Below are 25,825 nucleotides of genomic sequence, written 5' to 3'. Positions count from 1 at the left end.
AGTATCACAATCACCTGGAAGCTGTGTTATGACGCTGAAGGCTGGGCCCCACCCTCAGAATTTCTTACTCAGTAGATCCAGGAGGGAGCGCAATATTTTGCATTTCCTAAAAGCTCCTGGTGAAGTTGATGGCTGACCTGGAGACACACCTTGAAATTCCTCTGCTTACTCTGAACAAAACAGTGCTTCTTTATCTTGAGCGCACGTCAGAACCCTCTGGGGAGGTTAAAAGTCCCAATGAAATCACAACCTCTGCAGATGGTAACCAGATCTCAGTGGCTTTTAAAGTTCTCCAGGTGCTTCCATTGAGCAGCTGAGGTTGACAACACTTCCGAGACCGCTTTCAGGTGAAAAAGAACTATCATTCTAACTTAAATGAAGGAGAAAATGAATTCGTGATTCTGACACCATTATCTACTCGTTCATGCATGGGCTTATCCCATGAGAAATAAACATTTACTAAGGTGTATGCATGTTTGTAGAGCATCCATTGGGAAGCATGTTGTACAGCTTGTAGTAAAACAGCATGGTGCATGCTGAAACTGTTAGAGACTTTGCAGGTTATTTTTTATAAATTAGTTTTGATGGTGTGCTGTTTGATTATTGGAGAGTGGTGTGAACATGTTTCTATGCATCCCAGGGGGTTGCTATCACCTTTAACGGGCCTCTTTAAATCCCAGCTCTTTCATTTACAAATTCTATGACCTTGGATGAGTTTCTTCACTTTTCTGTGCCACAAGTTCTCAGTAAAATGGAGATAATTATAGAACCTACTTCGTAGAACTTTGAGAATCATACAGGTAAAGTTATTTTACGTAATTAGCACTCAAAAGTGACCATTAATAATCTAACGTTTTAAAATATATGAATAGGCTAGATGCAGTGGCTCACACCTGTAATTCTAGCACTTTGGGAGACTGAAGTGGGTGGATCACTTGAGGTCAGGAGTTCAAAACCAGCCTGGCCAACATGGCGAAACCCCGTCTCTACTAAAACTAGCCGGGCGTGGTGGTGTGTGTCTGTAGTCCCAGCTATTCAGGAGGCTGAGGCAGGAAAATCACTTGAACCCAGGAGGCGGAGGTTGCAGTGCGCCGAGATCACGCCACTGCACTCTAGCCAGGGTGACAGAGTGAGACTCCATCTCAGAAACAAACAAACAAACAAACAAAAATTAATAGTTTAAACACTTTGAACGTATTTCAATATATAAAGATACGTAATTTTTATTTTAAATATATTAAAATAGATAAGTTTGAAATACATAAAGTAAATACATAAAATTAATGTTAAAATGTTCACTGAATGTTTACATTTTTCTCTGTATTACTAAGAGCAATTTATTGCCTTCTGTGTGATGTAATATCTAGAAAGCATGCCTATGTAATTCCCAAATTATAACCACCGTGGCTCCTGGACAAGCAGGACTATATCTGATTTTTTTTTTGCATCTTCGTCACTACCTGTCACTCTGAGATCACTTGTTGTCTTTCTGTATGTAATCACCTCTAGGTACACTTCTTTCATTATTTCTGCGCATTCTCTCCACTTGGCTGCATTCTTCTGTGCATTCTTTTCTCCCACGTTGGAAAGAAATATGCATATTGAGCCATTCCAACCCCTAAAGGCAAAAATCACTAGCCAGTGTAGAAAGTGAAAGCAAGGAAGTTTTTGGTTATTGCTGCTGTAACTTTTTGACGTGCGTACATATGTGCGTCTTTTTTTTTTTCCCCCTCTAGGGGTGAAATGGGGGTGGCGTTAGTCAGGGGTTACTGACAGAACAGTGTTCCCTACTGTGGTGGAGAGACTAAGACTGGGAAAGATTCTCCAACGCTGGGAAATGCAGACGTCCAGTCTTGAAAAACAGTCTGTGGTTGGTCCTTATGTCAGAAGAGGAGCGTATTCTCGGAAGAAATCCCACAAAATATACCCAGAGCCCAGGTGCCTTTCTAAGACGAACCAACATTCACTCACAAGTTCAGCTAATATGTGACAGAAACACAAGAATGAACAAAACTCCTGACTTGAGCTTACAGCTGATGGGAAGCTTGGGGACCGGACAGAGAATTAAAATACAACGTGGTTAGGTACAACTTACCTGTGCCAGAGGAGTGACGGAAGGCCTTTGATGGGAGTGATGCCTGGAGGATGGCAGGGCGACAGGTAAGTTAGGGGGCCAGGAAGGGAAAGGGCGGCCATGTGGGTAAAGGGAAGGAGGCTAAACTCAGCAGGGAAACAGTCCCTGTTGCTGGAGCAAAGCGCGGGGGTGTGGCTCTCCTGTCTCTGGCTTTGCTGTCAACAGGCGAGATTGGCAAGTAGGGCGACCAACCGGCCTGGATTGCTCAGGATTGGGGTTTCCTGGAAGGTGGGACTTTCAATACTAAAACTGGGACAGTCCTGGGCAAACAAATCAGGACGGTTGGCCACCCTATCTTTGTGTGGGCATCTGCCAACTGAGTCATGGGCCTGTCTGGTTTATTTATTTATTTATTTTTCTGCCTGAGTAACAGAAGAATATGTTAAACATATGGCATATGGAAAAACAGAAAAAGAGGAGATAGGATTTTTATGTTATAGATTGGAAGAAGACACCCTTGATGAAGGAGGTGTTTTTACTTTGGAGAAAGACTGCTTCAGCCGCGAAAGCCAAGGGGTGGCACCACAGGGAGAAGTCTGCACTGCGCTTGTGAGGACGGCCAGTGGGGGACTGCTGAGCCCAGGGAGTCAGTCCTCACAATGAAGATATAGTCTGGGGGAGATAATGCCGGAAATCGATGGAAGAAGTGGAACAGGACACAAATTTAGTGGAGTTTCTTTACAATGTGTGCTTCCTGTCACCAGTTCATTAACCACGATAAAAACGGTTATGTTGTTATATTCATCAAGATCCAAATTATCTACCATTTTAAGATGTCTGGCAGTCACAATGATGATCACTGAAGACCGAAGAGATCATTTCCTCTAAAAATTATGTTACATTAACCCATACTGGCATCAGTGTCTGTTACATGTTTGCTTTAATTTTGAGGTCAAATACGACATTTGTAAAACTAGCACTTCATGTGATTCTATAAGCACTAAACAACTAAACATATTTACTTCTTTTTTTTGTGCCTTTGAATTAATTAAAACAGTGCTGTACAATAGAAATCTGTCAGTCACACGTGTCATTTAAAATTTTCTAGTAATCATATTAAAATAGTAAAAAGAAGCCAATAAAAGTAATTTTAATAATATATTTTGTTTGACATAATATATCCAAATATCGATTTCAACATGGTCTAAATATAATAGTTATTAATGAAAAATATTACATTCTTTTGGCTTTGTACTAAACATTTGAAATGTGGTGTACGTTTTTCACTTATAGCATATGCAATTCAGATGTTACATTTTTATTAGGAATATTTAATCTGTAGATAGATATCTTAAAATTTACATTTGAAAAATAGATTCGGACACGTAAGTTGTTACAAGCATACTTAAAAGTTTTCAATGACTGACTTGAGTGTCAGTTTTAAAACTTAAATCAATGAAATTAATTAAAATGAAATGAAAATTTAGAAACTCTATTCCTCAGTCACACTAGCTACATTTCAGGTGCTTCATAGCCACATGTGGCTGGTGGCAGCTGTATTGGACAGCAAAGAAGTAGAATATATTTGGAGTAAAAATTTAAAAGTGGACACATTGTGTTACTCTCGTTAGCCATGCTATTGCTATTTTTTTTCCTATAGCTAATTACAACCTTAGGATCCAGTAGGTTCTCCACCTTTTCTTAAAGCATTAGTTCCGTGTCCTCCCTGTAGATGGCAGCACTTTCTTCCTAAAACTACAAGGAGGAGGAGTTGCCTGGGCTTGTCACTCAGATTCTGGCACTTTTCATAGAAAGAGTCTGAATTATCTGGAAAATTCTTTGGTAGCATAGGTCAGAATCTTTTCAGCTCTATTGTTATTCTGCACAGATGGCTGTTGATTATGAAAACAATCTCTCAGCCTCTAGTCCAGGATATTACTCATTCCTCAGTTCAAGAAACTCTAGAATGACAGGAGAAAGGGGTTCAATTACAGAACTGTTATCAAAATGCATTGGTTTATGCATATCTATGTTTTGGAAATGGTGACTCCAAGAGACACTTAGTAAAACTTTTCAAAGTAGATGAGAGACAGTTTTTCCCTCACATGCTGTGGCAATATTAATCTATGTTTTCATTTTCCACTGGACTTTGTAATTGAATTTTAAGGAATGCATATATGGCTTCATATTTATATATAAGATATCCATATCCAGTGTTGAAGACATTAACAATAAAAATATTTACCTGTATAAAATTTGTGATTTTTGAAGCACCCCTCTCTTCCCCTTCGCACTGCGTTTGTGGTAGGAAAACATGAGATAAGGAACAAGGTACTAAGGACAAAGAAGGAGCGATTCAGAGGTGGATTTCCTGAGGACCAACGTACATTTTGGCGTAGCTCATGAGGACTCTTTGATACTCAACTCTAATAAATGGTGGTTTGATGTCTTGATTGCTTTTGATTGACATTTAAAAATTATAGGTGGGAGGCTGGGCGCTGTGGCTCAGGCCTGTAATCCCAGCACTTTGGGAGGCCGAGGCGGGCAGATCACAAGGTCAGGAGATTGAGACCATCCTGGCTAACACGGTGAAACCCCGTCTCTCCTAAATATACAAAAAATCAGCCAGGCGTGGTGGCAGGCGCCTTTAGTCCCAGTTACTTGGGAGGCTGAGGCAGGAGAATGGCGTGAACCTGAGAGGCGGAGCTTGCAGTGAGCCAAGATCACGCCACTGCACTCCAGCCTGGGCGACAGAGCCAGACTCCGTCTCAAAAAAAAAAAAAAAAAAAAAAAAAAAAATTACAGCTGGGCCAGGCACTATGGCTGGTGCCTATAATCCCAATACTTTGGGAGGCCCAGGCCTCACAGATTGCCTGAACTTAGGAGTTCGAGACCAGCCTGGCCAACACGGTGAAACCTGTCTCTACTAAAAATACGAAAGTTAGCCAGGCATGGTGATAGACACTCGAAATCTCAGCTACCCAGGAGACTGAGGTGGGAGGATTGCTTGAGCCTGGGAGGCGGAGGTTGCAGTGAGCCAAGATAGCACCATTGCACTCCAAACTTGGTGACACAGTGAGACCCCGTCTCAAAACAAAACAAAAAAATAAAAAATTAAAAAAAAATAAACATCACCCACCTCTTTTTTTACTCAATCTGTTTTCCAAATAAAAAATCAAGGTTCTATTTGAATTTTAATAATGATTTTGCTTAGTTTTATAGCTTGAATACTATAGCAAGTATAATGTCTAAAATGCTGTGATTTTGACTTAAGAAAAAAATTTACAGTTTTCTTAATATACTCTTTAGTTCTTTTAAACTCTAATACATGAAATGCATTGCTAATAAGGGTAGGAAGGGGAAAGACTGGGGAGAAAGAGAGCTAACTTATCTAGCGATAGGTACATGTCAGAAGCTGTAGTAGGTTCTTTTGCATGTGTTTACTTACATTACCTTCTCTAATCTGCATTGCAGTTTTTTCATAGACAAGGAAACCTAGACTTAGAGAAGTATAATACCTGTCATCTTGTAAATGACAGATATAGTTGAGAATATCTACTGAAATGGTTTCGCTTCTTATCTTGCCAGACAACATATAAGGACTTATTCTATATGAAGACATCTGATAAATGAAAATATGGTTTATGAAAATGAAAATATGTAATAGAATCTTTTACACCATGTATTTCTGGTTCTCTTTCTTCTATTCAGACCATTCTTTCATCTGTTTCTTTTGTCTTCTTTTCCAAAATGTAGCAATTGCCCCAGATTCAGTACTTGTCTCCCTTCTTAACAATCACATCCAATCCCATGGCCTCAACCATCTTCCCGTGCATATAATTTCCACATTTACAGCTTTATTCTCTTGATTAGTCAGGATAGGATAATTGCTGAACAAATAACAGCATATATCTCAGCTTAAGAGAGTAAAAGTTTATTTCTCTCTCATGCAAATTCTATTGCGGATATTCCCTACCTCCTTCCCCAGGTGGTCCTCACAATGCAGTGACTCAGGGAACTAATCCTTCTATCTTAACCTATTTTAGGTCTTAGACCCCTTTAGCAGTCTGGTGAAGCCAATAAATCTCCTCTCAGGACAGTTTCTAAATGTGATAAAAGAAAAAACAGATATAGTGATAGATCTAATAATTAAAATTCAAAGTTAATTTCAAATTAGCGATAGGTAAATATATTTCAAGATGTCTGCACTGAATACAACGTGATATGTAATGCATGTGATTTATCTTGGTGACAAAGACATTGATATTGCTAACACTATTATAGCTGCCGTCTGTATTCACAAAGGGAGATGTCAAATTCCAGTTAAAAGAAAGATTTCTTCATCCAAGTTCATAGGACTTCCTGAATGGTACAGACGCTAAGGTCTAGTGGCTCCACAACTACCAAAGCCTTCTTAGCGTTCTCTGCTGGAGCTTGTGCATCCAATTGACTGACCAGCAAAGAACTTGCAGAATAATAGGATACATTTGTTGGGTTGGGGGAGCAAACCTAGAAGGGGCATATACCCCTTACAATTATAGCTCTGTGCACTAGAATAAGTTATATCATCCCTCCTAGATATGAGGGGACTAGGAACTGTACTTCAGCTGTGTGTCCAGGAAGAAGGTAAGGTATGGGGAATGCGGAGCAATAATTGTTTGAAGCAAGAATCATCAGTGGATGCTAAAATTACTGAGGGAAAACAGGACCAGAAACAGGGTATTTTGAAAGTCTCAAAGTTCCTCCACATAGGATACTTATTAATTGCAAAGGGCAAATAGTAACTTTACAGAGAGGAAGCAATCTGGCAGACACTACCATATCCAAGTGATCAAAGGTGACATCAGTAGTGGGACACATTAACATCATGTGCTTCTGATATGATGCACAAAGGAGAAACAACCTCATTCTTGTGATGTTCCTGCCAAAAATCCATAACCTGAAAGAGACATCACAAAATCCCCAATTGAGGGGCATTCCACAAAAGAGCTGGCTAGAACTCTTCAAAATTGTCAAGGTCATGAACTGTTCCAGACCAAAGGAGGCTAAAGAGACATGATGCTTCCATGCAAGTACAATCCTGAATTGGGTCTTGGGTCAGAGAGTCGGCCTTAGTAAGACAATTGGCAAAATTTGAATAAGGTCAATACATTTGAAAATAATACTACCTGTGTGAATTTCCTGATTTTGATCAAAGCACTGGGATTAAGGTAAAATATAAGACCTTGTTTTTGGAAATACATGCTGATATATGCAACTTACTCTCAAACATCTCAGAAGAAAAATAGATAGGTTCCTAGATAGAGAGCTGGATGACAGGATAATAAGCAAGTGTGATAAAATGTAGCATTTGGGGAATGTGGGTAAAAGTATACGGGAATGTCTTGTACCATTTTCTCAACCTTTCCTTTAAGTTGTAAATTATTTAAAAGAAAAATAATAACCCTGGCTCTTATAAAACTAAGGAAAATGGTCCATCCCTTCCTATGCCTTGTGTTTTCCTGTTGGTCAAAGAACCTTTGGTAGTGACAATCTGAGTTGGTCACTGATGTTCTAGTAAATTCAGAATATAACTTCCTGGGCTATGTGGAAAAATATAGCTCTTCATATATTAATTCATTTTCCTGACAGCACGTTTCTGTGCTTTTATGTATGCATGCTGCCTAGTAATGTGCACACCAGTCCTGCAGATTCTGGAACATTTTATTATCTTGATATTGACTTACGTCTTTAGGTAGATCTGAATAGCAGAATTGTCAGTGGTTTCACCAAGACCTCATTGGGAAATCTGGACTTGGAAGTCTACTTCTGCCAGGCATCTCTCCACGCTGGCTTCTGGGCCCACAGAAGAAAAGATCTAATCAAACTCATTTATTAACAAAGACTTATAATATTGAATAGCAGCTTCCAGGAATCTAAGAAAATGTTCACTTTTATTTCTGACCAAGGAGCAACTATTATAGTCTTCTTATACCAGTTCGAAGTGATGACTTGGTGTTAAACTTATTCTGATTCTCAGTAGCCTCTAATCACATGCACACACACCCTCTCCCAATCCCGTAAGTGTGATTATGGCAAGGGGAAAGTTGAAGTGGGGTGAATGGTGAGTAGTGGAATGGCAGAGAGCATTTAGGGTCTGTAACTGACAGGGTTGGTGATTGACTGAATGAACACTGAATTTCTAGGCTAAAGTAATTAAATGTGGATGATGTAGTGAGATAGATAACACTAGCAGGAGGATAGACTGGGCTATGCAGGGGCTAGATCATGTGTTCGGTCTGGAATATACTAAGTTTGAGGTTTCTATAAAATGTCCACGTGAAGATGTCCAATTTTGAGTTGGATATTTATTTATATTTCCATTCCCATCAATCAATAAGTTTTAGAGGAAATAAGATTGTAAGATTTTTTTTGAACAACAGGAAAGGAAGACTGTAGTAAGATATGATGGCATAATGGTATATGGAAGAGTTTTAAATAAAAGTTAGTTGGGCATGGTGGCATGCGCCTGTAGTCCCAGCTACTCAGGAAACTGAGGCAGGAGAATCGCTTGAACCCGGGAGGTGGAGGCTGCAGTGAGCCAAGATCGCACCACTGCATTACAGCCTGGGCGACAGAGTGAGACTCCATCTCATAAAAAAAAAAAAAAAAGGGATGAAGAGGGATGAGGAAAACTCCAGTTATATTAGCCTGAATGGAATAGAGGAGTGGAGAGAGAGGCGTGATAGGTGAGTTAAGAAGGAAATTCTTTGCCTCAGCAACCAACTCAGATGCTTTGTGAATCTAAATTATGTGTTGACATTCTAGGACGTCTGGGATAATTCACTTCAACATTATGTACTCTTAATTTTTCATTTATAAATAAGAAAATATTATGCAATACTTGCCATACTTTCTAAAAGCTGAATGTTAATGAAATTAAAATGGAAAAGCTATTTTGCTTAGAAGATATTTTGTTATAAACATTTCTTAAATGAAAAGGCTCTAGAAATATTTATTATATAGAATTTAAAATGCTGTCATCACTAATAAAGGCAGGCATAATTCCAACTATTTCATAACACATCAGTTATTATATATAATTGATTTATAACTGTAACTAATATGTAATTTAATATAACTCTAATTCAATGCTTAACCATCTGAAGCTGGTTAAATGATGAAGAAGAATCTTAAAATCGGCCACTTCTTTCCAAGAGGTAAAGGGGATATGTGATTTGGTCTATACATACAAAGCAAAGGAGAACTAAGCCAAGATTTAGAATTTTAGGCAAAAAGTGTTTATGGTATCGTTAAATGGTTACATATGTAATTTTACCGTTATAAATATGGCTGAGTCTATTTTTTTCAAAGATTTTGTCACAATGGGAGGCAAAAGAAGTTTAGACAGATGAAGACTCTTTCTAGAAATCTATCTAATCTATCAAATTAGTTTGACAATTTCAGTTGTCTCTGAGCAAAAAAATAAGACACTAAAAGTGTTCAGATGAGAGAGAAAAAAGTTTGAAGAGGAGAGAAAGAAGAACAAAAAGAAAAAGGAAACAGCAGAAATATAAAGAAAGTACCTAAACCAGTGAGACGCCACAGCTATGCACCAGCGGCATGGTGGATTACAGTAGAGTTTTCTACAGAAGTATTGTAAATCACTGGAAAATAGTGTCCAACTTATTTGCTTAAAATTTTCAGTTAATGTGCTCCAGCAGCATTCTGTAGACAACGACTCTCACTCTCCCCTTATTATGGAGGCAGAGCTGTTTCTCTTTGTCCCGTTCTCCAGCCTGTGATATACTTTTTATTGCTCAAGAGCTATAGAATTGTCTCCATGCCTATTGTTGTCTGCCTGATGGGAATTCATGTAATTGAAAGCGTTTATCCTCTCTTAGTAGAAAAATTGGGCACTTGGAGGTAATGAAAATCCCCCACCTTTGTCCACAGCACAGGAAATACCCTTCAGTCTGCTTTGTTCTAAAGTTTCTACTTTTCCCAGTGTAACCTGTTGAAAATTTAGTCCTGCACGAGAAATACGGCTGGAATTTCTTGTGGCAGGCTGGCCGCCGGTGTTCATGTAGTTACACCTTTTGTTGTTATTTCACCACTGATCAAAAAATAAAATTGTATTTTTTCAAAAGAAACATGGAATGACATGAAGAAAGTCCTTAATATATCATGGAGTGGAAAAAAGCAAGTTACCAAGCAAACGTCAAATGGATCAGATTTTTTAAAAATAAGCAACTGCATATCTATCATTTAAATATATATGTTTAGATATTTGCTTAATTATGAGCAGCAGTTACCTCTGGGGAGTGAGGTTAGGAAAAGTAAAGTGAGATTTTCACTTTTTACATTATACTTTTTACTTTACCCACTTCTGTATTGTTTGAATCTTTAAAATGAGCAAGTGTTATTTTGTAATTAAAAAAAAAAAAAAAAACAACTGACAAATAACTATGGGGAGTAAGAAATTACTTGGAATGGAATAAGTTTAAATAATTAATTTGTTGATACACTGCTTGACTATTATTTCTTTTGCTAAATCAAAACTCCCCTGCTTTTCTCAGGAGGTTGTTTTGAAAAGAAGGGTAAATGTTTCTTATGAAATGAACAGCTCAACCTTCCCACCTCCTGCCTAAATGCCTCATTTTGGTTTTGTTACTAACAAATGCTACACGCAAGGCTTTATGGTAAAGCAAGCCATGTGGGTTTCTAACAGGGCAGTACACACCCGTAGTTGCTGGGAAACTGTGCTTTAGTAATGGTGGACTTACCGAATTGGAGCAGGAACGGAGATTTGGAACAACAGGAAGTGAGGTACCTGTAGGGGTCTCAATTGTCCTGGGCACTGTGACATGGCACCCAAATGTCATGCAAGAGTGGCCCTTCCAACATATGCACCAATCTGAATCTCTCCAAACTTTCTTGATTCCACCATAAAACAATGAAGAGAACAGCATTGCCAATAACTTTAGTAATAACTTTTGCATCATATTACAAAGGTTGGTGGGTGGCACTTTGTGTGGTCATGGGCATGTCCAAAAGAAGGGAGTGGTGGCTAGACTCAGTCCTCCTTTAGATTTTAAGGCAAAATTTAGCAAAAGCTATGGCAGATTCTTGTACTATTTGTCAAACAGACATTGTCTACTTTTCTGGAGATTTATGATTGAGGCCCTTTTTGAGTGGAGCTTTGAGTGCAGTGAGGCCAGAGAGGCAGAAGGGCCAAGAAGGATGGGAGCAGCTGTGTGCTAGTGAGCAATTCAAAGCTGGATTCTGCTGACTGGAAAATCCAGGTTAGCAAATCAACTATCACAGACTTTATGTTCTTATCAGATGTGCAGCCTTTATAACATATTCGTAAATGCTAATGGGCTGCTCCACAGGGAGGCTGCAAAGAGAAAAGCTCTGGGTGGTTGTAAAGTGGACAAATTGTAAAGCCTTACTAGTAGGCTTACCCTTCCTCTCGGCTCATAAAAAAGTCCTCCTCTTCATTTGACTACGCCTCAAATCTACTGCTTCTTAGATTACTAAACACTCTTTTCCTCCAGGATCTTAAAATCTCTCTGTTATAAGTTGAATTGTGTCCCCCTCAAAAATGATATGTTGAGGTCTTAAACCCCAGTATCCTAGAATGTGGCCTTATTTGGAGGTGGGGTCTTTACAGGGGTAATGGAGTTAAAATGAGGCCATTAGTGTTGGCCAGTCCTTTTTATAAGGACTCCAGTATGACTGATGTCCTTATAAAAAGGGAAAATTTGGACAGAGTCACACACATAGGGAGAAAGACATGTGATGATGGAGGCAGAGTGGAGGTGATGCTTCTATAAGCCAACGAACCCCAAAGATTGCAGCAAAGTCCCAGAAGCTACAGAGAAGCATGCAACAGATTTTCTATCACAGCCCTCAAACAGAACCAACCCAGGCAATGCTTTGATTTTGGACTTTTACCCTCCGGAACTGTGAGACAATTCATTTTTGATGTTTAAGCCACCCACTTCGCAGTGCTTTGTTCCGGTAACCTTGGGAAATGATTCCACTTTCTCATCTGTGATCACAGTCAGGCCTTGCCACAATCTTCACTCATTCCTTCTATAGAAAGCTGAAAGCCTATGGACAAGGATAATTGCCTTGGCTAATGCATATGTTTGAAGGCAGCTGCTGGGAGGCAACTGGAGACTTTACCCTGGTCCTAGTGGAGAGGAAGTCTATAGGTGGAGGCAGGGAGCCTTCTTGGCTGGTAACCCAGTGACTCAGGTTGTTTGCTTACTCCGAGGATCTCTGTGCAAGTAGGAACCCTGGCATCTTCTCTTTTTCACTTGATTATGAGACCCTGTTTGTTGTAGAGTAAATGGCAGAACTTAAGAATGGAATCTGATTACCTTAAAAGAATAATCTCTCATCTCCTCTGGTGGCGAAGGATTGGGATGTGGCGGTTATAGTTGGAAAATTGATCCCTAGGGTGAATTTCTCTTTGAATTGTTATCAATAATGTTATGGTGTTCGGTGGCTTTTAAAGAAATAAACACACCTAACATCCTTCGTCAAGAGAAAGCTTTCTAAAATAAGAGTGAGGGACAGACTGGGACATGATGCTTTGCATGAAGTAGGTGTGCAATAAATACTTGTAGAGTTGGAAGAAGTTAGATTAAACAGGGCTATTGTACGTAACATTATCATTAGGGAGTTAGAGAGGGCTTCTGGAAGGCTTTGGTCAGTTTTGACTTACCTTGCAATACATTTGGACTATAATAACCATTTCACTAGTTTGTAAAAGGTACTAGCAACCAAAGATGGGGAATGCCACTCAATCTCACTTGTTCTACTTTCAAAAACTTGCTTTGGTCACATTGAAAGTTTCCATTTGCTGAAGTATAGCATATCACAGAAAACAATGGAGTTTGGAAGTGGGGGAACAAATGGTGGTTTTGTGATAATGAATAACTTTGACATTTTGTTTGAAGTTAAGTTATGTTGTTTGAACTTTTCTGTCCCTGAACAAGGCATCATATGCCAAGAACAGGTAACCGTTTCTGGATCACTGGGGACTCATTAGTTATGGATGGTTAGTGGCACTACATTGTGGTCTTACTTCAATACTGAAAGCTGTAAGCAGCTTGTGACAAATTCTTACCTTGGCCCTCGCACAGTATTGGTAGGGCTGGGTTATTGTTGCTTTTGTCCACCAACTTCCAACTGTAGAAGTCTAGGATGATCACAGTAGTTAGAGATGATCAATTTAGATAGCTCATATTTAGGAAAAGTATCCTTCATCTATGGTGTTGAACATTTGTAGGATTAAAATGAAAGAAGCCAAAACCTTTATAGATCTTTATTGGTACATTAACAGAATTAGCTGATTAGGTATGTAGAAAAAGCTTGGGACTCAAAGTTACCATTAAATAAATAACTATACATAACCATACTTTAAATCAATAACTATAACACTGTTATATAAATAACTAATTGTAAATAAAGAACTATACATTCAAACTGCTTTTCACTGCATTTGTCGGATTTCATTTTTAATATAATTTTAATTGACTTATCCCTCATCTTACCTTAAGAAGATAATGAGTTGAGGTGGATCTTGAGCCAATGTCTAGTCCAATGTAGCCCTTTGATTTGGGGAAAGATCAAACTTCAAAATTTATCTGCATGACTCCTCTCTGGGCAAGGACTGAAGTGGCAGGAGAGGTGAAAGAAGGAATCAGGACAAAAAGTAGATGCTAAAAGGAAAACAGTCTGTCCCATGGAGAGGAAGTACCCAAAGGAACAGAAGAGCTCCACAATGGAGCGCAATACAAGTTGAGTATCCCTTATCCAAAATGCTTGTGACCAGATTATCTTGGCTTTGGGACGATTTCAGATTTTGGAATATTTTCATTATACCCGCTCAGCATCCCTAATCTGAAAATCCAAAATCTGAAATGCTTCAATGAGTATTTCCTTTCAGTGTCACGTTGGCCCTCAAAAAGTTTTGGATTTTGGAGCATTTTGAATTCTGGATTTTTGGATTAGTGATACTCAACCTGTACTAGCATGTTAAAACAGCCCTAGAGGCTACAGCCTAGAGCAGTGGGCAAAGAGGTGCAAAATCTACAGAAGATGTTGTTCAAGGCCTGCTGTGCTAGGTCTCAGAGAGCACCAGAACTGGGCAGGGCAAGAAAAGTCAGGCCCGGGGGTCTGGTTTAACCAGAAGAGGTGCTGAATTTTAGGATCTGAAAGCAAGGGTTGTGGTCAGGAAGTCAGTTTCATATAAGAATGAACGTGAGTGGATCTTAAATCCCTGAAAGGAGGCAGAGAGAAGAATATAGAAAATGGGTGGACAGTTTTTGTTGCGAGTAAAAATGTTCAGGACTTCGGAGGCAGGAAGAGCAGGTAAAGCAAATTCGAGGAAAGAGGCTGGATCAGAGGGGATCTGAAAGCAGGAGTCAGAAACATCCACTGGAGGCCTGGAGAACATAAATGGGCAGTGAATAGACTGGAGAAATAGTGCCTGGGTGGAAAGAAGCTGGCTCGAGTCCGAAACCACAGGCTGAAATATTAGGAAAAGGAGACCCAGGAATTCAGTATAGGAGGGATTTGTGAGGCAAGACCAGTGGTTCTTCCAGACATTTTCTCAGAGATATGAAAGCAGAGGCTGTCTGTTCTCTGCCCTCGGTGTGAGAAGAAAAGGGCTGACAGGAGTGCTTGGCAGCTCAAGGCAGTTAAGGAGCTGTGGGTGCTAGCGGCTATTAACTACCGGGGAATTAGCACTGCTGAATGAGTCCTCAGGCAGCGGCAGAGATAGAATGTTGCATTCAGAAGACTGGCCATGGAGGCCTGGTGGGGTGGCTCATGCCTGTAATCCCAGCACTTTGGGAGACCAAGGCAGGAGGATCATCTGAGGTCAGGAGTTCGAGATCAGCCTGGTCAACATGGTGAAACCTCGCCTCTACTAAAAATACAAAAATTAGCCAGGCTTGGTGGCAGGTGCCTGTAATCCCAGCTACTCGAGAGGATGAGACAGGAGAATTGCTTGAACCCCGGAGGCAGAGGTTGCAGAGAGCTGAGATCACACCACTGTACTCCTCCAGCCTGGGCAACAAAGAGTGAAACTCTGTCTCAAAAAAAAAAAAAAAAAAAAAAAAAAAAAAAAAAAAAAAAAAAAAAAAAAGAAGAAGAAGAAGAAAAGAAAAGAAGACTGGCCACAGATTAGTTTGGTTGGAGAAGGCATTTTTTACAGGGAGACATAAGTGGGTTTGACGGGATGGGCTAACAGGCGGACATTCAGGTTTTATGGGATAGGCAAAAAGGTACAAAATGGTATTTTGGGGGATGTGCATGGCATCTGAGGAAGGTTGATCCAGGCTTGTGTGGAAGCTGGCTCTGAGCATAAAATGCCAGAGAAAGGCTTGTATAACTCTGAAGTCTTTTCCCTTCCTTCCTTTCTCTCTCTCTCTCTCTCCTTCCTTCCTTTCTCTCTCTCTCTCTCCTCTTTCTTTCTTTCTTTTTCTTTCTTTCTTTCTTTCTCTCTTTCTTTCTCTCTTTCTTTCCTTTCTTTTCTCTCTCTCTCTCTTTCTTTCCTTTCTTTTCTTTCTTTCTTTCATCTTTCTTTCTCCTCTTCCTTCCTTCCTTCTTTCTTTCTTTCTTTCTTTCTTTCTTTCTTTCTTTCTTTCTTTCTTTCTCTTTCTTTCCTTTCTTTTCTCTCTTTCTTTCTTTCTTTCCTCTCTTTCTTTCATCTTTTTCTTTTTCCTTCCTTCCTTCTTTCTTTCTTTCTCTCTTTCTTTCCTTTCTTTTCTCTCTTTCTTTCCTCTCTTTCTTTCATCTTTCTCTTTCTTTCTTTCTTTCTTTCTTTCTTTCTTTCTTTCTTTCTTTCTTTCTTTCTTTCTTTCTTTCTTTCTTTCTTTCTTTCTTTTCTTCCTTTTTTTTTTTTGAGACGGAGTCTTGCTCTTGCCCATGCTAGAATGCAGTAGTGTGATCTCGGCTCACTGCAACCTCCGCCTCCCTGGTTCAAGCGATTCTCCTGCCCACCCTCCTGATTAGCTGGGATTACAGGTGCCCGCCACCACACCCAGCTAATTTTTTGTATTTTTAGTAAAGATGGGGTTTCACCATGTTGCCCAGGCTGGTCTTGAACTCCTGACCTCAAGTGATCTGCCCACCTCAGCCTCCCAAAGTGCTGAGATTACAGGGGTGAGCCACCGCACCTGGCCTATTTTCTGTTTTTTAACCAGTACCAAGTAACGGTATTGGTTAGGGTTGAGGCAATGGAAATGTGAAAGAAACGGTGAGTTAGGTATTTCACTGGACACATATGGAGAATGCTGGTGATTTAATGCAGAGGGAGTTGTGGTTAAAAAGGTTAATGTAAGAAGGGTCATGTGGGGACTGGAAATCACAATAGGGAAACAGAGGCCAGAATGCTGAACTCATAGGAAGTGGGTGACCATGAGTGAAAAAAATGTACAATAGGGCTGAGCATGGTGGCTCATGCCTGTAATCCTAGCACTTTGGGGGACTGAGGCAGTTGGATCACGTGAGGTCAAGAGTTTTAGACCAGCCTAGCCAACATGGGGAAACCCTGTCTCTACTAAAAATACAAAATTAGCTGGGCATGGTGGTACATGCCTCTAATCCCAGCTACTTGGGAGGCTGAGGCAGGAGAATCACTTGAACCCGGGAGGCAGAGGTTGCGGTGAGCCGAGATTGCACCACTGAACTCCAGCCTGGGGAACAAGAGCGAAACTCCATCTCAAAAATAAATAAATGAATAAATAAATAAAAAATAAACAAAAAAATAAAATGTAAAATAGACTGTGCAAAACCAGGAAATGTACATCTTGACACTTAACTACCCAAAACGCAATTGGTTCCTTGTCTGATTTTTAAAAGAAGTTTCCACTTTCCTCAGAAAATCACGACAGTCCTTGTTCTCAATTTCTTTGTTTTTAAGAAGAGAAATGTTGTATGATTTCACTTATATAAACTACCAAGAATAGGTAAATTCACAGGGATAGAAAAGTGGAATGGAGGTGACCAAAGGTGGAAAGGAAGGAGGATTGTTCAACGGGTACAACATTTCTGTTTGGGATGAGGAAGTTCTGGAAATGGACAGTGGTGATGGCTGAACAGCACTGGGAATGTGCTTAATGCCAGTAAATCATATACTTAAAAATGGCTAAAAATCATGCATTTTATGTTATGTATATTTACAACATTTTTTTCTTTTTTTGAGACAGCGTCTTGCTCTGTCACCCAGGCTGGAGTGCGGCAGTATGATCTTGGCTCACTGCAACCTCCACCTCCCAGGTTCTAGCAATTCTCCTGCCTCAGCTTCCCAGGTAGCTGGGATTACAGGTGTGAGCCACCATGCCCAGCTAATTTTTGTGTTTTGGGTAGAGACGGGGTTTCTCCATGTTGGCCAGGCTGGTCTTGAACTCCTAACCTCAAGTGATCTGCCCACCTCAGCCTCCCAAAGTGCTGGGATTACAGGTATGAGCCACCGTGCCCTGCCATATTTACAACTTTTAAATAATAAGAAAGAAACCACTAATGCTTTGACAACTGTGAGATTATGATTTGTGGAAATTTCTTTATGTGATTAAAGAAGATAACTTTTTTGCAAAAAAACCTGTTTTTATTGTCATGCAAGTTCTCCTGGGTAAGCACCTTCAGTCTTGTTTTGTGCACAGTGTACAGAGCAGCAATTGTATATTGCTAAAGAAAGTCTATTTTTTTCTTGTAAATTTCTTTAAGTTCCTTGTGGATTCTGGATATTGACCCTTTGTCAGATCGATGGATTGCAAAATTTTTCTCCCATTCTATAGGTTGCCTGTTCACTTTGATGCTAGTTTCTTTTGCTGTGCAGAAACTCTTTAGTTTAATTAGATCCCTTTCCCAAGTTTGGTTTTGTTGCCCTTGCTTTTGGTGTTTTAGTCATGAAGTCTTTGCCCATGCCTATGTCCTGAATGGTATTGCCTAGGTTTTCTTCTAGGGTTTTTATGGTTTTGGGTCTTAACATTTAAATCCTTAATCCATCTTGAGTTAATTTCTGTATAAGGTGTAAGGAAGGGGTCCAGTTTCAGTTTTCTGCATATGGCTAGCCAGTTTTCCCAACACCATTTTAAAAATAGGGAATCCTTTCCCCATAAGGATATAAACAGACACTTTTCAAAAGAAGACATTTATGCAGCCAACAAACATGAATAAAAGCTCATCATCACTGGTCATTAGAGAAATGCAAATCAAAACCACAATGAGATACCATCACACACTAGTCAGAATGGTTGTTATTAAAAAAGTAAAATATAACAGGTACTGGTGAAGTTGCAGAGAAATAGAAACACATACACTGTTGGTGGGAGTGTAAATTAGTTCAACTATTGTGGAAGACAGTGTGGCGATTCTTCAAGGATCTAGTACTAGAAATACTGTTTGACCCAGCAATCCCATTACTGGGTATATACCCAAAGGATTATAAATCATTCAACTATAAAGACTCATGCACACTATGTTTATTGCAGCACTATTCACAATAGCAAATACTTGGAACCACCCCAAATGTCCATCAATGTTAGACTGAATAAAGAAAATGTGGCACATATACAGCATGGAATACTATGCAGCCATAAAAAAGAATGAGTTTATATCCTTTGCAGGGACATGGATGAAGCTGGAAACCATCATTCTCAGCAAACTAACACAGGAACAGAAAACTGAACACTGCATGTTCTCACTCACAAGTGGGAGTTCTATAATGAGAACATATATGCACAGGGAGGGGAACATCACACACCGGGGCCTGTCTAGGGGTTGGGGGTCAAGGGGAAGGATAGCATTAAGAGAAATACCTAATGTAGATGACAAGTTGATGGGTACAGCAAACCACCATGACACATGTATACCTATGTAACAAACCTGCACATTCTGCATATGTATCCTGGAACTTAATGTATTAAAAAACAAACAAATAAACAAAAAAAACCCAAAAAACCTGCCTTTTGCTTTGGCAGTCCTCATTCCTTCCATCTTCTCATGTTTTCTTATTTAACTCAGTTGACAGCACGAGAATTACTTAGGAGAGTTCAAAAAACACCTATGGCTGACTCCCCCAAGATTCTGATTTCCTTGGTATGGGGTAGAGCCTGGGCATGAATATGATTTTAAAACTCCTCTCATGATTCTAGGTAGCCAGGGTTGAAAAATGCTGGATGTTCAAGTTTTTTTCTTTCTTTTCTTCCAAAAAGGTGAAGCCCTGACTTGGGAAGAATTCAAATGAGAGTTAGGCTTATGTTTGATGTCACTGATTCCTAAAGTTCAGTCCATTGATTCTCCTCATTCTCAGGAGAGCATTTGGTGTCAAAATCACACACCAAAACCGCTACCCTAGTTCAGCATCTAACTCTCTTCAGTCCTAAAACTGTTTTGGTCACCCTGTCCATATAATCATAGTGTTGTAGAAATTTCCAGCTAAACATTGTCTCAAACTTTTTATACCTAATTTTAAATCAAAATATAGTACAAAATTATTAAATATAATGGGCTTTAAGACATTGAGATTTTGGTCATGTTTTGTGTAGGATGCAAGTACTAATGAAACTAAATTTTTTGTTTGCTTTCAAACTATACATTTCTTCTTAAACTTCTTTCAAGGTAGAATTTTATAAGTGGAAGAATCCTTGAAGATTATTTTAATAGAATTCCTTAATTTTACAGATGAGGAAACTGAGACCCCTATATTAATTAATTTATCTAAATGTCTTAGTCCATTTTGTGCTGCTATGAGAGCATACTTGAGACAGGGTAATTTATATTGAACAGAAATTTATTGGCTCACGATTCTGGAGGTTGGAAAGTCTGATATCAAGGTGCTGTCATCTGGCAAGGGCCTTCTGGATGTGTCTACATGGTGGAAGGCGGAAGGGCCAAGAGGTAAAATGTGGCTGAATTTGTGCTTCTATTATGGCATGAATCCCATCCATGAAGGTGGAGGCCTCATGGCCTAATCATTTCTTCTTTTTTTTGTTTTTTTGAGATGGAGTCTCCCTCTGTCACCCGGGCTGGAGTGCAGTAGCACGATCTCAGCTCACTGTAAGCTCCACCTCCCGGGGTTCACGCTATTCTCCTGCCTCAGCCTCCGGAGTAGCTGGGACTACAGGCGCCCACCACCATGTGCGGCTAATTTTTTTTGCATTTTTAGTAGAGGCGGGGTTTCACCATGTTAGCCAGGATGGTCTCGATCTCCTGACCTTGTGATCCACCCACCTTGGCCTCCCAAAGTGCTGGGATTACAGGCGTGAGCCACTGCACCCAGCCAGGCCTAATCATTTCTTACAGGCCCCACCTCTTAATACTGTTACAATGGCAATTACATTTCAGCAAGACCTTTGGAGGAGACAAAAATTCAAACCATAGCACTGAAGTTACACAAGTAGTTAAGAAGAGAGAACCTGAGACTGAAACCCTGATGTTTTGACTCCCAATCCAGAATGTTTGATCCCCTAAATCCCACCGCTTTGCTGTTTCCATTCCTTTCTCCTGTTTTCATCTATTTTCACCAAGAGGGCAAGATATTTGCTAACTGCTACACACCCAAATTGTATACCAGGCAGGTCAGAATGACTCTAACACTTTATTTAATGGAGCAGAATAAAATATCTTTCTACTAAACAGTGACAAGTGTTTGTTTTAAAGAAAAGTATTGTGCAAAAAAAAAAAAAAAAAAAAAAAAAAAAAAAAAAAAAAAAAAAAAAAAAAAACAAACAAACTGCTTTCAGCATAGGCTATATTTTACAAAATAAATTTACAGTGGGAACCACAGAGCTATTTAGAGTGTCTGGTATAACTGATTTTATTGTTACTCTGCTTTTTTGAAAAAGAAGTGTATGAGGCAGAGGTGAGTAGTACTGAGGAAATAATAACTAAAATACTAAGGATGAGATGCATATTGGCAAAGTTCTTCATTAACTGTAATGTGGTGGAGAAATGTATGTTCTAGACAGGTCAATCATAGAATTAGAAAAAGTTGGGATCTTGGATTGTTGAGTTCAAACCCTTAGTTTTAAAATTGAAGACTTCAAATTTTGATTGACTACAGATGAATCAACAACCTGTTGGAGTTGGAAATTTGAATCTGATTCTCCATCCTTGTTTGGGATATGAAAAAAAGGAAGAAATTTATGAGGTTTTTTTTTTTTTTTTTTTTTACTTGTGAAACTAATGTATCGTCATGTAAAAATATGAAATAGAAAGTGTTAAAAATTATAAAGAAATAAGAATTGTATGTGTTTTCATAACCTCATTTTCTTACTTTACATAAGATGGTAAGTCTATTTTGGAATTAATTATTTTTAAGAATAGCATTATAATTCAATGTTAGATAAAGATGTATTTAACCCTGTCCCCTTTAATAAGTGTTTGGATTTTTTAAGTTTGTTTTCAAGTTTTCGGTAAATGATGCTTCAACGGGTATCTCTGTTTGTTATCTTAGTATGTATCTTAGATTAATTCCTCAAGATAAATATTTAAAGGTATGGTATATGTAATATTCTTGATACATACTTCCATATTTCCCTCCAGAAATGTGTGCACCTATTTAAATATGTGTGGAGGTGCACATTTTAGCACTCCTCATTATTCTGGCTGCCTTCTATAAATCAAGTTACCCTGGTATTATGGCTCTCCTCCAGAAATCTAATCATTTAAACACAGGAAGTGAATGTGTGAATGAACAATTAAGTGCTGGCCAAATGTGGAAAAATGTTAAGTGTAAATCAAAGGCAACTGAAACGTTAAATACACCTTCCATTCCTCCGCTACATCCATGCTCTTTCCCATACTCCACATCTGCTCACTAATATTGGAAATAAACTGTAATGAACCAGAAATGTCTGACTTACTAGTGTGTTTAGGTGAGTTTTATTGAAACACTGACTGACCCCACCACTCTAACACCATCACCTTCATGTATGTATCTTAGATTAATTCCTCAAGATAAATATTTAAAGGTATGGTATATGTAATATTCTTGATACATACTTCCATACTTTCAGCAGCCACGTGTCATTCTGTGTCCCCCAAGGACACTGCAGTGACTTTCACAGTGACTTGTGCTGGGTTGAGGGGCAAGTGGTGGCTGAAATCCAGCCCCAGTCAGCTCCCCAAACCAAACCACCTTTACACGGTGTCTATGTGTAAAGGTGGTTTACTTTGGGGAGATTGATCCCCATGAGGGATTAGCACCAGCCCTATGTCTATCTCTTCTTCTCCTGGGGAGATGTTGGCTATTTTGCCAGCTGGAGAAGGGCATGCAGTTTGTTGTCAGGAGACGGGTTCTTAAGTGCCATTGGTAAGTGTCGGGCAAGATAGGCAGAGGGAATCTCTCATGACTACAGGCACTTCATAAGCCCTGGTGTAGACGATAATTGAAATGGGTTGATTTCATAGTAGTCTAATACAGAGTGGTGCTAGAATCTCTCTATGTGCCTATTTAGAAAATAACTTCATATTAAATTCTTCACTTTACATAAAAGATATGTGTATTAAATACACCTTTTATTTTAGAACAGTTTTAGATTTTAGATTTAAATTGGGAAGACAGTAGAGATTTCCTGTCTAACCCACACCCAGCTCCCATATTAGTAACATCTTGCATTAGTATGGTATATTACAATTAATGAACCAATACTGATATTTTATTATTAACTAAATTCATGCTTTATTCCAATTCCCTTAGTTTCTACCCAATGTCCATTTTCTATTCCAGTATCCCATCCAGGATGCCACATTACATTTTGTTGTCTTGAGTTTCTCAGATTTTCCACGTTTTTGATGACCCTGACAGTTTTGAGGAATACTGGTCAAGCGTTTTGTGGAATGTACCTCAATTGAGGTTTGCCTCATGTTTTTCTCATGATTAGCTTGGTATTACACGTGTTTCAAGAGGAAGACCACAGAGATGAAATGCCATTCTTATTACATCATATCAGACGTATATTCTAACAATATGATTGATGACAACTAACGTTGACTTTGGCCAACTGGCTGGGGTAGTATTTGTCTAGTTTCTCCTTTGTGAAGTCCTTCTTTACCCCCTTTCCACATGGTGCTCTTTGAAGGAAGTCACTCTGCACAGCTCACAATGAAGGAGTGGGGAGCTATGCTTCTCCTCTTCGAGGGTTGTGCATGTACACAAATTATTTGGAATTCTTTTGCATGGGAGATTTGTCTCTTCTCCCCCATTTATTTATTTATTGAATTATTTATATCAGTATAGCTTCATGGATATTTATTTTAGACTTTAGGTTAAAAAACAATACTACTTTATTTTATTGTTCAAATTGTTCCAGCTTCTAGAAGTTATATTTTTATCGAGAAAATTTGTTTTTAAATATAAAAACACTTAAAAAAAACTAAGTCAACAGGATAAAATATTTTTAAATTTTCCTTAATGGGTATTCTTTGTACCATGTTTCCATCAAATAACATTCTGATTGTCTGAAATCTAAAAATTAGTGTTTGTATTTTAAGCGCTAAGATCAGAAAGAAAGTCACAAGTTTCCCAGACTGAGTTAGACAACATGTAACTCAGAGTTATGAGGAACACCCTTCCCATTCCTGCATTGTAACCAGTGTTACAGTTACACAAGAGACCGGTGTAACTTCCCCTCCTGTGTTCCCGTTGCCAGGACTTATTTTAGTTCTTTTAACATATCCTTCCCACCAAAGAGAAGTTTTTTGAACAATTTCCCCATGAGTGCTCCCCCCACCCCAACTTGTGCCTTTTATTCATGTCTTTATAATATTTATTGGTTGGCTAGTGCAATTGCAGAGGTTGGCAAGTCTCAAATTTGTAGGGCAGGCCAGTGGGCTGGAAACTCAGGCAGGAGTTAATGCTACATTCTGGGGGTAATTTTTTCTTCTCTGGAAACTTCAGTTTTTACTGTCAAGCTTTTCAACTGATTGGGCAAGACCCACCCATCTTATGAAGGGGAACTGTACAATCAGTTGACATTTAACCCAATCAGTCAACTAATTGTTGGTGTCAACCATATCTTCAGAATAGCTTCACAACAACATCTAGATTCATGTTTGATTAAATAACTGGGTGCCATAACCTTGCCAAGTTGACACCTGAAATTCACCATCACAGTGACCAAGACAGAAAGTGTAATGAGCAGGAAAGCACCCCAGTGACAGGACAGTGAAAGACGAGCCTGGAGATGGGGAGTGGGAAGAGTAATTTAGATGGAATGGTCAAGAGAGGTGGTATTTGAGCCGAGATGTGAAAAGATATAAAAGAAGGGAAGGAACCAGTTCTGCCAAGAATTTGCACTTCTACAATTTCCCAGATGATATTAATGCTGTTGCCCTGAAGCCTATACTCTGAAAACCACAGAGTAAGGGTACACCTCTGTTATTATCCAATGAATCCTGAGAAAGCCCACTAATATCGCTGTGTGACCATTTTTTCTCAAAATTCCTACCTCACGTGCTCTGAGGGGCTGGCAGCTTTTTTGGGAAGGTAAAATCTCAAGAGGGAGGCTTCGAATGATTCCAGGACAAAGTGAAGACAACATACTACCACAGGTAAAGTCTAGGTTTACTTGGAGGTGGCTCAAAACACAAATCCCATCCATTTTATGAGACATGAGGCCATGACTCTGGGTCCTCACTCTGGGCAAGCCACTGAACTCATTAGAACCTCCGTTTTCCCATCTGTTCAAAACGAGGTGATAACGGATAAGCAATCCTGGACTGCATTGTGGTAGTGCCATCAAGCAATGATATTTGTCAGGAAGGAGGTGTGATTCAAGTACAGGCACTTCGTTATCTGAGACCTGTGTGTTGAGTGTGAAGGAGGGGTTTATTATTCCTCTATTCATGTCCTCTCTATTCTCAAAGTTTCTTACATGGGAGGAAAATCTTGGTAAGGTAAAGATCACAGCCACCCTGGGGTCAGACAGAGGAGTGTGCCAAGCTTGGTAAGCATCACCGTTCAGGTGAGTGGGGAAGAGACTGAACCCCATTAAACCAGATGACCTCCAAGGCCCTCCCTGCCCCAACATCTGAGGGCTGCCTGGTTTGTCTGCACAGGGTGCTCACAGTATTCCTGACTTTGACATAATTTTAACATTGAAGTCACAAGGATACCCTGGATCACAACTGCTGGAGAAGAGATGGTAGTGGAGTTTGTTTCCCAAGAGACTTTTTCTGATTCTAGTGGGGCCAGGATCAACCTCCAAAATAAGAGGTCTTTGCAACTGCTGCGAGCCTCCTGGCACCTCTAGCCTCTAGCGAGGGGCTGCTCTCCTGCCCCACCCCAGTTCCAAGCGTGCTGAAGGGCAGGAACTCACTGTGCTGGCAAAGGTGAGCTGGAGACCTGGCATAGCCTAAAGCTTTTTTAACTGACCCTTTTTAATTTCGTCCTCCCTGTACTTAATCTAGAGAGTCATTGATGAAACAAACATGCCATTTTCTTCCAATTTTGCACTTTTAAATGTCAACAACAAACAAACATTTATATACACAAATGTTGCTGAAGGAAACTTTTGGCTTTAGACAAGGATAAAAACTGAACCTCTTAGTGTGACTTTGGTTGATTTATTTAAAAATCTGTAATTTGACATACGAAGAATTATTAAGACTACTTTTTTTTGGTAGGCATTGAATGTGTCCTTGAAAAGTAAAAAGATATGTTCAGTTTCAATCTTCTGTCTATGGGTAGCCAGTTATCCCAGCCCTAGTTATTGAATAGGGAATCCTTTCCCCATTGCTTAT

General features: G+C 39.4%; 1 protein-coding gene across 11 annotated transcripts in view; it reads left to right on the top strand.

The window, feature by feature from the left end:
* Positions 1–25,825, top strand: part of ESR1 (estrogen receptor 1) — a 435,454-nt gene that overhangs the window by 106,415 nt on the left and 303,214 nt on the right. The window lies entirely within an intron of this gene.

The sequence above is a fragment of the Macaca thibetana genome, chromosome 4 (genome assembly GCF_024542745.1).
Source record: "Macaca thibetana thibetana isolate TM-01 chromosome 4, ASM2454274v1, whole genome shotgun sequence".
In the NCBI taxonomy this organism is placed as follows: domain Eukaryota; kingdom Metazoa; phylum Chordata; class Mammalia; order Primates; family Cercopithecidae; genus Macaca; species Macaca thibetana.
The sequence above is the reverse complement of the archived record's forward strand: the minus strand, read 5'-3'. Positions and strand labels throughout refer to the sequence as shown.